The sequence below is a fragment of the Maniola jurtina genome, chromosome 10 (genome assembly GCF_905333055.1).
Source record: "Maniola jurtina chromosome 10, ilManJurt1.1, whole genome shotgun sequence".
Classification (NCBI taxonomy): domain Eukaryota; kingdom Metazoa; phylum Arthropoda; class Insecta; order Lepidoptera; family Nymphalidae; genus Maniola; species Maniola jurtina.
The window spans coordinates 211,972-231,888 of NC_060038.1; the positions used below are offsets into that span (position 1 = coordinate 211,972).

At 35.5% G+C, this 19,917-nt stretch overlaps 1 protein-coding gene and 1 long non-coding RNA gene across 2 annotated transcripts in view; one reads left to right on the top strand and one right to left on the bottom strand.

Annotated features, from left to right (window-relative positions):
- The window catches only part of LOC123869064 (collagen alpha chain CG42342), a 255,617-nt gene that overhangs the window by 176,288 nt on the left and 59,412 nt on the right, over positions 1-19,917 (bottom strand). The gene's annotated exons all lie outside the window — the stretch shown is intronic.
- LOC123868638 lies at positions 406-18,546 on the top strand. Its single transcript, XR_006796693.1, has 3 exons — positions 406-457; positions 9,839-9,843; positions 18,534-18,546. It is a non-coding gene; the product is annotated as an uncharacterized LOC123868638 (long non-coding RNA).

A 19,917-nucleotide genomic window follows, 5' to 3' on the forward strand; every position in this document is an offset into this window, starting at 1 on the left:
ATGTACTATCGAGAATTCTGTACTATGGCGTCTGTCCGTCCGTCCGTCATCGTAAAATTGTAAGTGTCAATGCACAACTTTTTGTGTTCCCGCCTTCACTCGAGCTCGAGCTTCATAACTCTGGTGCCTGTTGAATGTTTCATGCGAATAGCGATGAGCGTTATACATCTAGGTATAATAGGAATATAATCAAGGAAAAAAGGCGTCACGTGAGACACTGTACGTATAGATGAACTGAAGATATAATAATAGTACATTACTATCTAGGCCTGAGTAATATTAGAAGGACGATGAAGACCGAGTCCTTCCCTATCAAAAAAAGGAAATCTGATTCATATATTTTCAATATAAACTAAAGTCATTACTAAATTATATGTCTAAATATTTATTAAAATTACGCAATCAAAAGGACACCTCCAAAACAGCAAAGTGCCATTTAAAGTGAAAATGCCCATAGGTGAGAATAGATAAAGCATTAAGCTGAACCATGACATCTAACGGCGTGTAGAAAAACGTCGGTTCTTTCATTTTGTTAAAGGGGCCACTAGATGTCACTATAATTTTTATAATTATCATGGTTTAGTTATACATAGTTAAATTATTATAATTATGAAACAAACAATTATTTTAATAATAGTACATTACTTTCAAAACATTATAATGGTCCAAGATAAGACGAAAATACGAAAATGACTCGAAACATCAAAATGTTTCTACAGTGCGGGTATTTTGAAATAAAATTTTAAGACTTTTAAGGGAAAAATAGGGATAAAATTGTATTAACAATAAGTTTTGTAACTGTGATTCCATTTTTTAGGATGGAATGAAACGTAACGTAATCGGTATTGTATGATAGAAATAGTGGTAAGTGTCCGTTGACGTTGTTTACAAAGTCACTCTAACCTCTGTTGTCTCGCGCTAACATATTAAGTTGAAATAGCGGGTACCGAGTGTACAAAATATATCATGTCCACAACACAACGTGTTATTTAAACCAGAAGTTATTTTGTGATTATTATTTTACTGTTGTTCTTCACGTTGTTTTTTGACTATTTATTAAGTAAGTATACTGTACATATTCGAACACTTGTTAACAAGAAATCCGCCTTGTCCATTACTTCGCGGATTTTTGTTATGCGTTTTTCTTGTTTATACCAGCATCTCTACGTGTACACGTCGTTCGATTTTCAGACGGAAATGGCAGAGTATACTAATACGAGTATCTCACGAGACAACTCCGTGAAAAGGGAGAGTACCGAGGTTTCAAAAGCCGTCACTCGACCACGACGCTGCAGCTGAATATGTCCAAGAAATCTGAACCTGGAAACTATGGCGAGATGCCTAGAAATTACCATTTGCGCAGGCCGCCTCCCCTTACCGATGTGATGCCTATGGATTTCGCTACCAACATGGAAAATGGCAGCGACTTGTGTTCGCCGGCCCTACCGCGCTTCGAAGGACTCCCAGAGGACTCTTCGTCGGCCTTTGTGCAAACCGACAACTTTCCGTATCTAAGCATGGACACAAGCGTTGAGACAAACATACCGGATTTCAACCTATCCCCGGCGGTGGACTGCCTCATATGTGGATCGTTTTTTAAGTATTTACGTTCAGATCTGTAAAAGGACTGATATTTATATCGTGTTTTTTCCCCATTTGTAACAAAGAAATGAATTAAAAAAAAAGTTACATAGCAGTTAGACAAGGTTAGTGATTGAACACTTTTGCAAAATAGAATGTGGTAATTTCGATTAAGTACTCTTAACTTTTAGTTAGTTTAGTTTTTCCATCCGACATTCAATGATTATTTAACTGGGGCAATAATTACAGTCCTAACTAAAACAAAGTAATTTGGAGAACGTTATCTTCCATATTTCATCAAGTCTCAATGGCACTCAAAAATCTAAACCCATGACATTGATACATTGTTCTCCATAGACGCGTGACAGACGAAACAATCATAACGAACTGACGGACAGTTTATCATTGTCGAAACTCAGAGCACTTTCCCAATCTCGCTCATGAGTCAGTGGGAGTTGAGAATTACAGCAAACTACAACTATTTTTGTCAACATCACTGATATACAAAATTTAGTATGAAATAGACATTCTGATAGCGATATTGAATATCTCGATTGTTACGTCAACACAAGTTGCACCTTACCTCACGAGCCGTCTCAGTGAAATGGTATACTTGCAGTACTATTGAAAATTACCAATTATTACTTCAGGTATTAGGCCCGGCATTTTTAATAGGTATCGAGACAAGAAAGACAGGGTAAAACTATATTTTGAAACTTTTCTTTCACTGGGTTCCACGAAAATTCCTAGGAGACGTAATCGTTAAACTTTTCTTTGTACTGCTATATGTACCTATTCCAGATTTTTAGTTAGTATCTGACTAACAAATTAGCTGCCTACGGGATACGTAGTCGGCCATTTCTGCCTTTTTCCATCTCGTCACTCGTCTAGGTTGTAATAATCTAATATAACAGGTCAATATCACAATGAGGTACCATAGCAAAACCAACCGTTAAAGAACACAAAATTAAATACCTACCTAATGTAGCAGAAACCTACCTGTACCTACTTTCTTTCTTCTTAGTTAATGAAGCAAAAAAGGTATTTTGTAATTTTTTTCTATAACGAACAATTCAAATTTTAAACTTCATAAAAGAATTGTCACACTGCTAAGTGACATAAAATGGGGATGTTTAGTTTAACATAAATCTGTTATGTGTGTATATCTTCTTTTTGTATCTATGTGCTAACTCGGCCGGGGGTAACTCGGTTGGTGAAGTTTCAGTTAGTAGTTGTGAAATTTCAGCTTCGTTCTCACTTGTCGCGAGTCCCGAGGGACGTGTCCGCTGCGGCGTCTCGATTTGGTTACACTACTTATATATAACGTGTGTATAGCAATTTGCCTCGTTGGTGCAGTGGTTAGCTTCTTCGGTTGCGGATCCTGTGGTTTCGGGTTCGCAAAGTCTCGGGTGGGCAAAAAGATCTTCAACGTTTTATCGGGCTTAAAACATAGATTCTGTTACTATTGGCTTTAAATCTTTGCTTCCTTTCCCAGCGCTCGTAAATTTTATAATCTGTACTTTACCAATATTGTATTGCTCACAAGGGAGTGATACACACACAAACTTCTTGCGAGGAATGTAGAAACTTTAAATTTGTCGGAAAGTGAGCTATCTATACTTTATGGAGATGTATATTTAGAAAATTCTATTCTCAGTATATGAACATTAAGTTCACGAAGAAGATATAGAAAAATTAAAAATTTCTTTTTACTTTTTGTAAAGTTCAGTAAAAATCAGAAAACATTTGTTGGTATACTATATATTTTTGAAATTGTGGAAATAATATCAAGTGAACTAAACTTTGATTTGACATTTCATTCAACATAAGTAACTACTTCCCACTTTTATAATGTGTTTAAAAAATCTCCCAACCTAATGAAAAGATTTACCTACCTATCCACCTACCTACTACTGGTACCTACGTACTTAAACACTTGTTATGGAAAACATCGCAATCAGAAACAACTAGATCCAAGACCTACAGTTACTAGTTTCAATAAAAATATAAAGGTAAAAGACGATGAACCCGTGAATATTGAAGTTTGAGAAGAAAAAGTAACAAAAATAAATATTGAGCACTTATGCAGTGAGTTGTTTCGGCGAGTGTTGGGGCCGATAGCGGCGATCGAGAGAGTTATAAAAACTTTTCTTTGTTTTATTCCTTCCTCCCCTTTGTTGCGAGGATCCCGTCTGGAGTCAAATCGTTTTCCGATACTGCTCATGTGTAATGGACAATCATACACGCCGGGCCCGCACACTGCGGGCTTTGCTGATTTTGGGAAATGCCCGATTTATGGACTCGTAATCGATGAAATTTAAAATTTTATGGCCACTTTAATGTTCCAATCTTGCAGTCTGCGCTAGCGATAGATAGCTTTATATCATCAGCAACTTATGATATTTGAAATGGAAGCATTTAGTGTTTTAAGCATTGTATTTATAGCAGGACGCAGAGGCAAATATGTCTTTGACCGCAGGCTAGTTGCTGAATGTAATCAACTTATTACAAAAAATACACTTTTTTCAATATTATCAAGAGTTTGTTACAGGTAGATACCTACTTGTTGTTCATTTTTGGGTGGTCATATCAATTGATTTGAATTGAATTTGGATTGAGATTGTTTTTGATTTGAATTTGTTCATAATAGAATTAGAAGCAACCGAAAAGTTAGCAACGTAAAAAAAGAAATCAAAGTAACATAAGAAGTTGATGAAATATTTAGTTAAAAATGGATATTAAGAATACCTTACGAGTTAACATAAACCAAAACTATTTCAATAAACATTACATCCAGATTACTGCAATACCATAGTGAACTACTAGTAGGTACGACAAAACAACATTAATAATACTGGGAGTTGTAAACGGTAGAGGGAATTCGTAAATAGCCCTTCAAAACACAAGACCTATTCCTGCACGCAAAGTAAACCTAAGTATAGGCAGTTTTGACGTTAACTGCATTAGAAAATTGATATCAGTTAAAGCCATATCACACTAGAATGACAGCAAGATTTTAAGCGCCTAATAGTATACCATTATAGGAAAATCTTTCAATAGTTGAAGACAATATGTTTGTCACGACGATGAAGAAGTAACAGACTCAACTTTGAACCTCTGATACTGCATTTAAGCAGCACGTGTTCCAGTGTTTCGTCACTTTCCATGACCGTACAATATGCTCTGCAATAATATGCTCTGCATAAGGAGCTTGGAAAAGTGTTTGATAAAGACAGACGTTGCCAAATTACAGTCGCCGGTCGAGAATTTTTTAATTGCAAAATTAGCTTGCGTTTGACCCCTAATGCTAAGTAAAAAGCAATGATGAGGTGTAGGGTAGAGCAAGTTTATATGCAATATGCGACGTTTGCCGTCCCAGTGAAATATGCCGCAACTCTTTCAAGGGTACCAGTAGTCAAGTGAGACACATCACTTCATGCAGTACCTTTGGTGTTACATGGCATCTTAGTGAGATATGGCCCTAAAGGTTGCGTCAAACTTCCAGACTTTCCAATCACGAGCAATGACAGCAATCGAGACATAAACCCCGGCGCACACCACGCGACTCTTCCATGTGTCACGATTCAAGAACCGGGATATGAGAAATTGGCTTATCAACTTGCTTCGTACCAGTGAATTCGTAAATTCGTGAACTATTTAGGACAGTAAAAGTACAGTTTTTGAAAATCAAAATATCGCTTATTGTAAAACTTATTTTTTTTTTTTAATTTATTGATTAGCGTTTTGCTGCAATTAGACCTGCTGGCAAGTGATGATGCAGCTTAAGATGGTGGGCGTTTGGTCAAGAAGATGCCTCTCTTGACGTAAAAGTAAAAGTGCCTATATTAAAAGTGGACGGGAAAACTGATATCGGAAGGGCGTTCCATATCCTAGTGGATCGAATCAAAAACGAGGAAGCAAATGGTGTCGTGATATTTTTAATTGCGTGTGATAGATTATTATTTTAAAATAAGAAATTTATTCTGTGATTTATGAGGAATAGTTAATTATTGAAGTATGTAAACACTGTTTACTATTAAATTAGGTAGCAATAATTGTAAAAAGGGGTGGCAACACTTGTTTATCTTGTATTCGTACTTATTATGATGGTAATAGGCTGATTATCAAGATTAGCTATACTCTTTTATTTTTGTTACTAAAATATGTATAATTGAAAAACAGAGAAAAGTGTAGACATTATTAGAATAAATAATTATTAATTTTGTGATGTAATGTGTAGTTAATTTATGTTTCAAGAAAATAATGTGATTCAAGAATAGAACAGTTGACTATTATAGAGTTCCGACAGAAACTTTCAAGTTACACGTCATTGCTACTTAATTAAATTATAATAATGTTTTAAATAGAGAAAACTATTTGTTAATTATTAGAATAATATCTTATGATCTTTAAGAATAATTTTGTGTAATGCTGTACTATAATTGTGAATTAAAATACCTCAATTGACTTATGACTTGTGTGTACTTTTGATAAATAACTTTAAACTAAATATTGTATTAACTTGATAATGGTTTCAATTATTAATATTAATGTTAACTAGTGCCTGGAAACATATAATTGTTAGTAATTCAGCCTAATTGTTTACTATGAACAGAATATTGTGTTATGTTGTCAGCTTGGTATAAGGAAAATGTAGAGGGAACAAAGAAAGATAGTAACCTATATAAACCACTGTTGGGGTGAGAGTAGTTAGTTTTTGTGCAACGAGCCTCCTCGAATAAAGATAAGTATTCTTACTGTATCTCTCTGTATTTGATTGTTATAAATTGTGTTATGTATACCTAATAATGTACCTAATAATTTCCGTGGAAACTCATCTTAACTGTGTAATTGTTGTGTACCCATTTTAACTCGTTGATAAACCAATCCAATGAATCATTGAAAAATATAAAGAGTGTTAATTTTGTACATCGTTTCATTCCTTCTCTTTGCTAGTTTTGCCTAAAATAATTAAATTATTTACTCTCAAATAGCATCTAATTAAAGTTAGTACACTAGGGTTTTATTTCTTTGCTTTAATACTTGTGATTTCTAAATATAGAAATGTAGTTCTTTATCTGCCTAAGTAAATAAAAGTTCGTAGCTTATTCATCGTCATGATCAACCATTTGTCGGCTCACTACTGAGCACGGGTCACTTCTCAGAGTGAGAAGGTTTAGGCCCTAGTCTGCCACGCTGGCCCAATGTGGATTGGTAGACTAAAATAAATTACATAATAACTATTAAAGTACCTTATAAATTGTAGCTCTACCTGAAATTATTTAATATCAGAAGTGGGATACGAATTATTTATGGCAATGGAAACCTAATAGCATTTTTGTTACACAGGTCTTGAAAAAACGAGGGACAATGAATCTCAACCACGAGCAGCTGCAAGAAATCTTGAAGAGTATACGTGACTCGTTAACATCCAATCAACGCAGCGATGACATCGCGCTGCCTATTTTTGATCCTGAGAAAAGCGACAACGGGGCTGAGACCTGGTGCAAAAGCATCGAGTTACTCGGCACCGAGCTTGGATGGAGCAGTATTCAAAAAGCAGCTAAAGCAGGTAAGGCCCTCCGAGGGTCTGCTTTATCTTGGTTTGAGTCATGGGAGCCCGAACAAGGTAGAAATTGGGAGAATTTTAGCAAAGATATTATTGCATTATATCCTGAAAAGAAAAATCTTTCGGAAAAATTATCAAAGGCTGTATTGTATTCGTCGGATTCAAGTGATTCGTATTGTGATTATGCAAGAGAAAAGTTAAGACTTTTACAGAGTTGTAAGATTAATTTTTCTGAAAATCAATTAATTGAGCTTGTGTGTGGGGGAATTCGGGAACCAAATATTAAAATAACTTGCCATAATACTTCCGTTACTAACACGTCGGAATTAATAACGTTGTTTTCTACATTTTCGAAACAAACAAGAAAACGCCCATTAGAAAATAATGCCGATAATAGTGCCGGGCCTAGTATTCCAAAGCGAGTTAAAACTGATAAGGACCGTACTTGTTTTTCTTGTGGAAAATTAGGCCATATTTCCTCTCAATGTTTACAAGGAAATAAAAATCTTTCTTCTTCTTCAGACGGTAAAGAAGTTGTAAAAAAGACTAAAAATCTTTACTGTGTATTTTGTAGCAAGGAGGGTCATTCCATTGATTTTTGCTTTCACAAAAAACGGATCGATAAGGAAACTGCTGCTAAACAACTATGACAATTAACTGAGATTACGATCAATAACTACACGATTAACTGTTTACTTGACACGGGGGCTAGTTGTAGTATCATTAAATATTCAATTGCCAAGTGCCTTGATTGTAATATATCGCCTTGTTTTTTTACTATTGATGGTATAGGTAACGGAAAAATAAACGTAGAGGGGAAAATAACAGTTCCTGTTAAATTTGAGGAAATTTGTCTCGAGTTAGATATTTACGTCGTAAAAAATAATGATTTCAAATATGATTGTATAATAAGGCGCAATGCGATGTTACATCCGGACGTAGCCATTGTTACAGATTCAAATGGAAGTAGATTAATTCGAAATACAGAGATTCGTGTAATTCAACAAGAAGTTAATTTACTAGAATATCAATGCGGTAATAACAGTTTATCCCAATTATCTGATAGGATCCAACATCTTGATTCTAATCTAAGGGAAAGTATTTTAAAAATTTTTACGAAATATCCGTCCATTATACCGTCTAACGGTAATTTGAGTACCGTCAGAACGGGAGAATTAAAAATTAGATAAAAAAAAGATGAAGTAATCAATTACCGCCCGTATCGGTTAGCTGCAGTGGAACGAGAAAAGGTTAAAGAAATAATAAAGGATTTGTTAAATAACAATATAATTCAGGAGAGTACATCGGACTATGCGAGTCCCATATTATTAGTGAAAAAAAAAGGACGGAAATGATAGAATGTGCGTAGATTATAGAGCCCTAAATAAAATAATTTCCTTTGCCCCTTATCGAGGATCAGATAGATAAGCTAGGTAAATCAAAATATTTTATTTCAATCGATATGAAAAACGGGTTCTACCAAATACCTATTGCACCAGACTCTGTTAAGTATACTGGATTTGTCACGCCAGATGGGCATTTCGAATTTGTGAAAATGCCTTTTGGAATTTGCAATGGCCCATCTGTCTTTCAAAGAGCCATAACTAAAGCTGTACGACATCTTAAATTTTTACTTGTTTATGTAGATAATTTAGGTTCTTTTTTCGTAGTAATTGGTACGATAGGATCAGATAAGGTTACGGGGTTCCGACTTAAATTATCTACATCAACAACTGAGATTTTCATTCCAGAATCTAAGGAGATCATTAATGTATTAATACCAACTAACTCATGGTTAGAAATCGCACAACAAAAGGATGATGAAACTCAGTCATTGATTGAAAAAGTACAGGCGGGCGAATTGGATACTAACCAATACTTAGTTAAAAATAATTTATTATACTACAAAACTAACTCCGATGGTAGGGCAAGGTTGTATGTTCCCAAAGGCAGCAGATTAAGCATTTTACGTTTATTTCACGATGAAAATTGTCATGTAGGTTATGATAAAACCTTTCAAAAACTTTCTGAGTCTTTTTGGTTTCCAGGACTAACAAGTTTTATTAAAAAGTATCTTTCTCATTGTTTAGTTTGCACAGAGCGTAAATCACATACAGGGCCCAAACAAGGCATGTTATACCCAATAGAAAAAAACTCCTATACCTTTCCATACGGTACATTTAGATTGTACGGGTCCTTTTCAACAATCTAGTGCCGGCTATAAATACATTCTTATGATTATAGATGGTTTCACAAAGTATTGTATTTTAAAACCATTGAAGTCAATGGGTGGTGATGAAATGGTCAATAATGTGCGAGAATCGTTAACTCTATTTAGCACCCCTTCACTAGTCATTACAGATCGCGGTACAAACTTTTCATGTAAACTATTACAAACATTGTTTAGAAGTTGGCAAGTTGAACATCATATGATAACTACTGGCACTCCACGTGCTAACGGTCAAATAGAGAGGTATGTCAAAACTATAATAGATATGTTAACTACGTCATGTAATACGTCAGATTGGCCAAACGGTTTATGGAAAGTTCAATTATCACTCAATTCAACTATACAAAAATCTACTGGTTTTGCTCCTATTCGTTTATTAGTTGGGCTTAATGGTAATATACCTTGCATACAGGCTCGATTGAATGATGTGACTGATAATGGTAATGATGTACAAAAAGAATTAGTAGATGTTCGTGCTGAGCGTTTACTAGCTCACCAACGACTAGTCAATGTAGCTAGTGATTTTAAAAAGCGTTTTGATTTATCCAGGCGAGATAATATAGTATATAACATTGGGGACGTAGTCTATGTTAATCAGGATCACAGACGGCATGATAAATTAAGAGCCAAATTCAAAGGTCCATATGAAATTATCAATATTTTGGAAAATGATCGATTTTCTTTAAAAGGGAAAGGAAGTTTAAAGGATATTATAATTGCCAAGGAAAAGTTAAGACGTTGGCCTGGTGAATGGATAGATCAAAATGTCTTGGTTGAAGATTATATTGAAAGTAGTGAATAAAAAAGTATGTCGATGACCAGTGATAGATTGTAATTTTTAGTAAAAAAATAAATGCTATAGCTTTAAAACCACTCGTGTTAAAAGGATATTATAAAATGTTGCTATAAAACGAATGGTGTTAAAGGATTTTTAAAGGAAGTTTATTATTTAGTGGTGCTTCAAAAACCAATGGTATTCATGGCTATTTTCTGGTGCTGCTTGAAAACCAATGGTGTTTAAGGCCATGGAGTATCACATATGTACTGTGGTAAGAAATAAAAACTTGTCAATTTTTTTTTTTATTGGAATTAATGGTGGAGTGATTTTGGATTTCACACACATTGAAAGTAAGGAGTAAATGGTAGCCACAGACATGTTGATTTTTCACTGTGTCATGAGTTATTATTGTCCTTATGTGAAAAGTTGTTTTTTTTTTTGTCGTTATGCTTCGAGAGCGAAGCACGGTCAGTTTGGCCGTGATAGATTATTATTTTAAAATAAGAAATTTATTCTGTGATTTATGAGGAATAGTTAATTATTGAAGTATGTAAACACTGTTTACTATTAAATTAGGTAGCAATAATTGTAAAAAGGGGTGGCAACACTTGTTTATCTTGTATTCGTACTTATTATGATGGTAATAGGCTGATTATCAAGATTAGCTATACTCTTTTATTTTTGTTACTAAAATATGTATAATTGAAAAACAGAGAAAAGTGTAGACATTATTAGAATAAATAATTATTAATTTTGTGATGTAATGTGTAGTTAATTTATGTTTCAAGAAAATAATGTGATTCAAGAATAGAACAGTTGACTATTATAGAGTTCCGACAGAAACTTTCAAGTTACACGTCATTGCTACTTAATTAAATTATAATAATGTTTTAAATAGAGAAAACTATTTGTTAATTATTAGAATAATATCTTATGATCTTTAAGAATAATTTTGTGTAATGCTGTACTATAATTGTGAATTAAAATACCTCAATTGACTTATGACTTGTGTGTACTTTTGATAAATAACTTTAAACTAAATATTGTATTAACTTGATAATGGTTTCAATTATTAATATTAATGTTAACTAGTGCCTGGAAACATATAATTGTTAGTAATTCAGCCTAATTGTTTACTATGAACAGAATATTGTGTTATGTTGTCAGCTTGGTATAAGGAAAATGTAGAGGGAACAAAGAAAGATAGTAACCTATATAAACCACTGTTGGGGTGAGAGTAGTTAGTTTTTGTGCAACGAGCCTCCTCGAATAAAGATAAGTATTCTTACTGTATCTCTCTGTATTTGATTGTTATAAATTGTGTTATGTATACCTAATAATGTACCTAATAATTTCCGTGGAAACTCATCTTAACTGTGTAATTGTTGTGTACCCATTTTAACTCGTTGATAAACCAATCCAATGAATCATTGAAAAATATAAAGAGTGTTAATTTTGTACATCGTTTCATTCCTTCTCTTTGCTAGTTTTGCCTAAAATAATTAAATTATTTACTCTCAAATAGCATCTAATTAAAGTTAGTACACTAGGGTTTTATTTCTTTGCTTTAATACTTGTGATTTCTAAATATAGAAATGTAGTTCTTTATCTGCCTAAGTAAATAAAAGTTCGTAGCTTATTCATCGTCATGATCAACCATTTGTCGGCTCACTACTGAGCACGGGTCACTTCTCAGAGTGAGAAGGTTTAGGCCCTAGTCTGCCACGCTGGCCCAATGTGGATTGGTAGACTAAAATAAATTACATAATAACTATTAAAGTACCTTATAAATTGTAGCTCTACCTGAAATTATTTAATACGTGCAGGGTGATGCAGATGTACAGTGCACAGCGTAGAGCGTAGGTAAACATGATAGTACTTTTACTACGACTGAAAGCTTTATTGTAAAGGTACTTAAATAGATCGTGAATTTATATTTGAAATACAAACAAAACAGGCCCGTATGTTGTTGTTTGTGTTTAATTATTCTATGCTTATGTATCATCACACTCTTTATCAAAAAGAAACATTGCAGGAACACGTTGGTATAGGAGAACGAGATAAATAAAGAAGGGAACGAATAATTATGTAGATCAAATAAATTTTCCAATTTTTATTCAACTAAAATGAAGTCTACAAATTATTTTGGAGCAAACTAAATTATTTTGTGAAACAATTATGCACAAAGACATCCTAATAATGGTATTTAGATTAGAGGCTAAAGAACAAAGACATAAAATGTACAAAACGAGTTTATTTGGTATAATTAAGTTGTCTGCGCAACACTTTGTATTTTTAACAGGATTAACAGAGCAACAAAGTGGTAAAACAATAACAACCCGAGCAAAAGGTCGTAACTCAGACATAGCCGGGCCAAAGGTCGTAACTCAGACAGAGTTGGCACTCCACGAAAAGTATAAAAGTTTAATAAGTTCGGAATCTCATTACAACTTCTAGTATTTTATACGACCAGTTAGATGGAAACAACGAAGTTAAACTTTAACTAACTGAACATTTTGCTTTACTTTTTAACTCAGATATTTGGTTATGATACGATATTATCAGGGTCAGCCGCTGCCGGCTCACTACTGAGCACGAGTCTCCTCTCAGAATGACAAGGGTTTAAGTGATACGTTGGCCAAGTGTGGATTGGCAAATACACACCTTTTAAGGACATTATGGAGAACTCTCAGCCATGCAGGTTTCTTCACGATGTTTTCCTTCACCGTTAATTCAACGTACACAACTCGGAAAAGCAATTTGCGTCTTTGGCGAGCTGAATACATTTTGGCTGAAAAATTAGACTTCTCTTTGCAATCGTCCGAATCCGAATGCATAGAGTAATCTTTCCATAACAGACAAATGTTTTCTTTCTTGCTAACTTCATTTCTCAAATCATTGATCTATTAATGAACTCGGATGGTAAAATCTAAGAAGTTCTAACTGAAAGCAAGAAATTTGATCAAAGTACAGTGAGGTCATTTATAGCCCATTAGTTTTATGACAGAACATCAAATCGGCGGTAGTTAGGATCCTCAAACAGCACATGTTTTGTTCTAGTTCGCGGAGGGCCGGAGGGTGAACGATCCGAGGGACATGACGAACCCTCGCGAAGTCCCGCACATGTAGGGTTGTAAAATCTTGATAGGAAATCTTATCTTCGAAATCTTGGACAATTTATAGGGTTTTATCGGCTTTTTGGCTTTTATGTCCGAGATTAGATGGTGCAATCAATCTAAATCCTTATCAAATATGAGTTATTGGGACTGCCACGCTGATCCAGTGTGGATTGGCAGACGTAACATGCCTTTGAGAACATTATGGAGAACTCTGAAGCATGCAGGTTTCCTCACGATGTTTTTATTCACCGTTAAAAAGCAAGTGATATTTAATTGCTTAAAACCCACTCCGACAAGTTAGCGGTCCGTGCCCGGGATAGTACCAGCTTTGAGAAGAGAATAAAATTGTGGAATTAAATTGTTGCAAGATTAAAAATTACGTGATACTTCAAAAGACAATGCAGTCTAATCCGGGTACGCTAGAGCTAGACGGTTAGAACTAATCCGAGTAGCTAGATGGTTGCAGCCCTATACACACGTGACAGCAAACCCGTGGCGTGGCGTGGCGGCGGGGTGAACACCCGGGCGATGCGGATTTTTGTTTTATGCTAATCGAAAACTTTGCTGGCGTCGATTGTTTTCTTTGCGAAATCCACCAAGCGAGCATTGCTCCTTGTTTTTACAAGTTTTAGTTTAGACAAAGTTATTCTATAACTTCTGAATAATTTGCTTAATCAATTCATAAGGTGTACGCCTTACGGGACTGAATTTGCCTAATTAGTCCAACGAATTGCGCTGTTAATGTGACATTGACCCGTGTTGGTTCTTCGTCAACGTCATCTAACGATAAACGTCCTCAGCTCGACATAAGTCCCTTGTCGGGACTTTCACTCGCCACTTCGCTTCAGTGGCTTTTTGCGACCCGTTTATTGGTCCACCTGGTGGGAAGTCGTCAACACTGTGCTTACAAGTGCTACGTTTTTTGAACTACGTGCATAGGCAATAACCATAGGGTTATTACCACAGAACAAATAATACTAAGGCTAAATCTGTGGTTATTACTTACTTAATTAAAACTGGATTAAAAACGGAGCTAATACTTAACCCATTCATGTAGGAGGAATCTAATGTGATGAAGTTGCATCAAAGAGAAAAAACCTCGTCGGTCAAAGATAGGGCAATACAAAACACCGGAGTGGAAGGTCATGGTTCGCTGAATCACAGAACAGTGCCTATACTGAATAGCCATCTAATATTTGTTTAGACCATTTAACTTCCCGTAAAGTGGGGAGCGAGCGGGACCCGCCGCGGGGCGTTTATTGCCAATAAATAACGTGTCCCGGTTTTTATCTCGTCCCGACCCCCGCCCCGACTCGTCCCGGCTGCCGATACAATCGTGAACGCCGATACGTTCTTTAAGTAACGAGATCTTGTCAAGTTTCCTGCTAAAATAACAAACTGTAGTTTCCTTCCTTCCTTGTTTTTAGTGATACATAACTTTGGAAGTTTAGAACCGACGAATTCCCCGATGATCCTCCAGCTGTGCCTTACCAACTATCAGCTTAATCTCTTTACTTGTAACATTTTAAACTGGTTCCAGTTTACGCCTTCTTATTGAACTGATATTTTTAAAATTGACTTTGTTTATGAAATTGTTCCTTCGAACTTTAATATTCGCGCTGCTTAAAATTGTTGTAGACAAGTGTGAATGTGAATTAATTTTTTTTTAATTAAGTTTTTGATTAAAAATAGCTTAATTAATTTGAAAATGATTTTATTCCATAATCAGTTAGAATTTAGTTGTGATATTATGACGATGCAGTAATGGAAACGAACAGAAAGCAAGTTCAATTTACGTGTATACCTATAAATGTTACAAGCTCTCAAACGAAGATTTTTCATGGAATTGATCTATTTCTTACAAGAAGAAGCTCAACATAACATGAAACTTGGAAATAAGGTCAAACTCGACAGTAGCTAATGAATATTTATCGTGTAAACTTAGCCACCCTCTTCGCGTGCAAGATCTACTTGTTTTCACACCTGCGAGTAATTAGATACTTTGATGTAAGATTTAATCTTTCGCGCTACAAACTGTACCTAGCCTATAATTGTGAACTTATTGTTTTTCGTAGACCTACAGACAATGCGGTAGAGAGTAGGAAGGTACTACCTTCCTACTCTCTGTTATAATCTACCTGAAAAATATCGGGATATTATTTTACCGGCCTATTACTATATACTATAACTATTGAATATTATTATATTATTATAATATTATTATATTCAATAGTTTTCGATATTAAAATGTTTTTTTTTAATAACAAGAACGGCTGAACTGTATTCTGTAGTAACAGGATTTTATTTAAAAACCTGAGTCTTGCTCAGCCACTAAGGCGGAAAGGGCCAAGAGGCGCAAATATGAAAATATAGAAAACTAGAGGATGCCCGCGAATTCGTCCGCGTAGATGTAGGTTTTTGAAGATCCCGTGGGAACTATTTGGTTTCCCGGGATAAAAAGTTGTCTATGTCAATAACATGGACGCAAGCTACCTCGGTACCATATTTCACACAAATCGGTTGAGCGGATGGGTCTTTAGGAATCCCGTGGGAACTCTTTGATTTTCCGGGATAAAAAGTGGCCTATGTCCGTCCCCGGGATATAAGCTAACTCTGTACCAAATTTAGTCAGAATCGGTTTAACTGTTGGGCCGTGAAAAGATAGCAGAAAGACAGACAGACAGACAAACTTTCGGATTTATAATATTACTTATGGATAATTTCATATTTGTGCCTTTTGGGGTGGAGACCATGGGTTCGTGGGGCGAGGATGCCAGATTCATTTTATAGACCTTTCGTCCCGTCTCGTGGAGTCCACGGGTGACCGGAGGTCTGGCAGTTACCTCGGTCAGCATATTAGTCTGGCCATTCAACGAGGTAACGCAGCTAACTTTCTGGGCACCCTGCCTCGTTACAGTGTTTTGGATGACATTTTTGTTTTGTAATTTTTATATTTAAATATAGTTATAGCATTTGTAAATAAAGACTTGCATGTTCTTGCTCATATAACACAAGAATTGATATTATTCATGTAATAAACTCGATATATCAAAGCTGAGAAAGAAGCTCGAACAATGGCTGATGAATATTTATCGCGCCAGTTACAGCACCTCGCCTCGCGCCGCCTCGCGTGTTCACACCTCGGGTTGTAATTACTTGTATTTCTTGCTCTTTTACACCTGACCTACATTGCTATGGGGTGAACTGGATTTAAACACTAGACTATCTAGAATAAATAATTAAGTATTAGATTTAGAAGCCTATACAAGAACAGATAAAAATGAATTAAGGGGAAAGTGATTTAAATAAACTGCAGAGAGATGCTGCAAATATGTAGACTCTCCGTGGAATGGAATTTTAAAAATTCAACCGGATTTTTAATTAAACGCAGACAAAGTCACGAATACAAGTTAGTTGACAATAAAACTAATATACAAATTTTTCTAACGAGGACAATAATTGCCACATTACGAGTAGGAACTTTCTAGCGAAATTAAAAATTATAGTTTGAAAACAGCAATACTCATATCTTTCCAAATTAAAAAAAAATTAAAACTAAGTACTTTGAAAAGGAAGAGGTAATCAATGCATTGTTATTTTACTGTCTATGACCCTCTAGTTTACAACCTGGATTTGTAGCTAAATATACACCAAATGAAACTCAAAACCTATTGCAAATAGAATAACACGTTTCAACTAGAATATACCGTGAATTTATATGGATACCGCTACCGCTCTAAACACCTCACCTCGCAAGGCGAGTACGATTATTCGCTTTGTAATATATTCGATACGTGCCTGAAAGCTGCGAGAGCTTTCATAAGCTTTCCTTCCCCATATCACAATCACGTTCCTCGCTACCCCTCTACCGCTACCCCACTACCGCTACCCCTAATACCAACCTCTCTACATTCTACGGTCGCAGATGTTCTTTTTTACTTGCACCTATCCGCTTACAATATGCGACACTTGCATTCAATATATTTCGTTATGGGAAAATGATACTTTTAGCACTATAAATTTTTAGCACTGAAATAGAAACTGTAATATGTAAAGTATATAATAATATCTTCTTCATCGTTCCTTACTTTCTTTCGACTTGCCACAGGACATTTCGATGAATCAAAAGTTCAAAAGTGCAGCTAGTATATTCAGTGATCACGGATCATGCTTTCAGAAACACATGTTCTAACTACTTTTTCATCTATATACGCTTTTCTTTTGACCGAGTTCTTATTTTGGTAAATCATGTCAATGCAGTCTACAATAAAAGCAGAGTTCTTGATGGGGTAGGTATTTTCAGTTTTTATTTTAACCCATACCCGTTTCCGATTCTAAGGCGTCGTAACAGAACAAAAAATTGCAGCAAAGCTTGCCTATAAGCCACTAGCCGCGACCAAAGTCTCCAACCAGAACAAATTTCAATCAATTTAGAAATTTAAATTCCCAAATTGCCTTCGCTGGAAATAAACTCGGGACTTCTGATATGTAAGAGCAATACTCATCACTGTGCCAGAAGGTTCTATACTAGGCCATAACGACATTGAATGGATACAATTAAGAAAGGTGTGTCTGTTATCAGTAAAAAATATTGGAGTACATTTTAATAACAGTGACAGTCCTAAAAGGATGATGATTACGGTCGGTAGGGATAAATTGAGCGATTGTCTACGGCCCCGCGTGGGCGTGGGCGTGGGCGACGGGTAATGGGTTTGCTCTAATAGGGCTTGTCTGTTTGTCCGGTCAGTTATTAGTGGATGCGAGCGGTGGACTATTAGGCCACCCTGTGTGGGTGTAAGTGATCCATGTTTTACACGAGAAAGGTTTGTATTGATGTTTAGATTGATTGGGTTCGATTACAGAAAGAGGGTCGTAACTCACAGTACTTTGTTTTTCGTAGTACATAATTATATTGACAGGTACCATAAAGTAAAAGGAAAGTAAAATAAACATTGAAATGTATTGATATAATAGATTTTTGTACAATAGGCGACTTTATCGCTAAAATAGCGATCTCTTCCATACCATACCGTACCATAGATAACTTTTAAAAGGTCTTAACTCATAACCACCATATTTCCACAATCCATTACCTAAGTATGTTTGTAATCACTGTACATTAAAGTAATATCTACTACCGAACTAAATGTAAACAAATTACGTTTATAATATTAATTTACAGTTAATGCATTGTAATGCACTCTGCGAGTAACCGAATGAGCTGAATTAAATCATTTGTCGCATATATCGTAGTAGTAGTACATAATGCTGTAGCTGCCTGCACTGGCACACGACTGGCACGCAATTATCAATTTGTTCAAAACTGATTTGATTTAACGCGTGTAAATTACTCCCGGCTCCGAAATGCAGTTTAATGAATTGTGTGTGAGGTAATTTAATTCATTGTTTTATATTGTATTTATATTCTACTGATTCTACTAGAATTAGATGAAATAAGTATAAGTTTTTACAAATCCCGTGGATCTTTGATTTACAAAAGCATGATGCCAGCGACTTCTACGGTGTCGCTTCAAATTGCCCATGTCAAAGCAGCCCATGCCTTTCCCCGGGCTACAAGCCATCTCAAACGGATAGGTCATGGAAAGCTAGCAAACGGACCGGTAGACAGACACACTTCCGTATTTTTAATACATATTATTTAGTAAGGATTAGCGGAAGCCTGGCATGCGTTGCAATGGAATAGGTAGGTACGTGGGCTACCGCGTTGAGTCAGAAACAATGACGTAAGCGTGGATACAAACTGGATTATTTATGTTTCATTTATTTTTTATAAGTAAACAAACTTTAACTTGCAACTTCGTCCGTGGATTTAGATGTTTTAAACATTCATTGGAATTTCTCAAAACTTTTTATCATTCATTACAGTGCAAACTTATTTACTTGCAAAATAAGTAGGTAGGGATGTTGGTAGGTATTATATTAGTCAGCCAGTTTATCCTTTAATAATAATACCCTCATGCAGGAACAATGTACGTAGTCAAGTGCCAACTTGTGAACAAATAAAAAAGAAAGAGCTTTAACTTTTTTAGCTTTGCTGCAAACGAAGCGCAGCCATCTTAAGAAGTTGCCGTGTAACATTTACTAACAAAGTTACAAAAACCGGTCAAGTACGTGTCGGGCCATGTGAAATGTAGGGTTCCGTAGTCGACCGTCTGCACTTCAAAGCTTAATATATCGCAAACGGATCTCTGAATCTAAAAATGGTTGAAACAAAGCTAAAATATTTTTGAAAGACTTATCGAACGATATCCCACACCATGAGACAGACGAGAAAAAAATCCACACCACTTTACGTGTAGGGGATGTTGTGTAAAACCTAAAATTTTTTTTTTTTAGATTTTATTTTACCACAAGTTTGCGAGACGAAAATGTATATCCTTGTATATCATTACAGCTTTCTAGTACTAATAGTCTGTTATCCAAGCCACTGACGGACGGACAAACAGACGAACATGGTAGGGTTCTTTGTTGATTACGGAACCCTAATACAAAGCAGAAGCAGTACTTCTCAAGCGTAGCACTCAGTTAAGCTGACAACCCTACCCTTATCTTTACAAGACGCTTCTTTCTACATGACAACAGTTTTACTTGAGAGCTCGACAAACAAGATGGCAACACT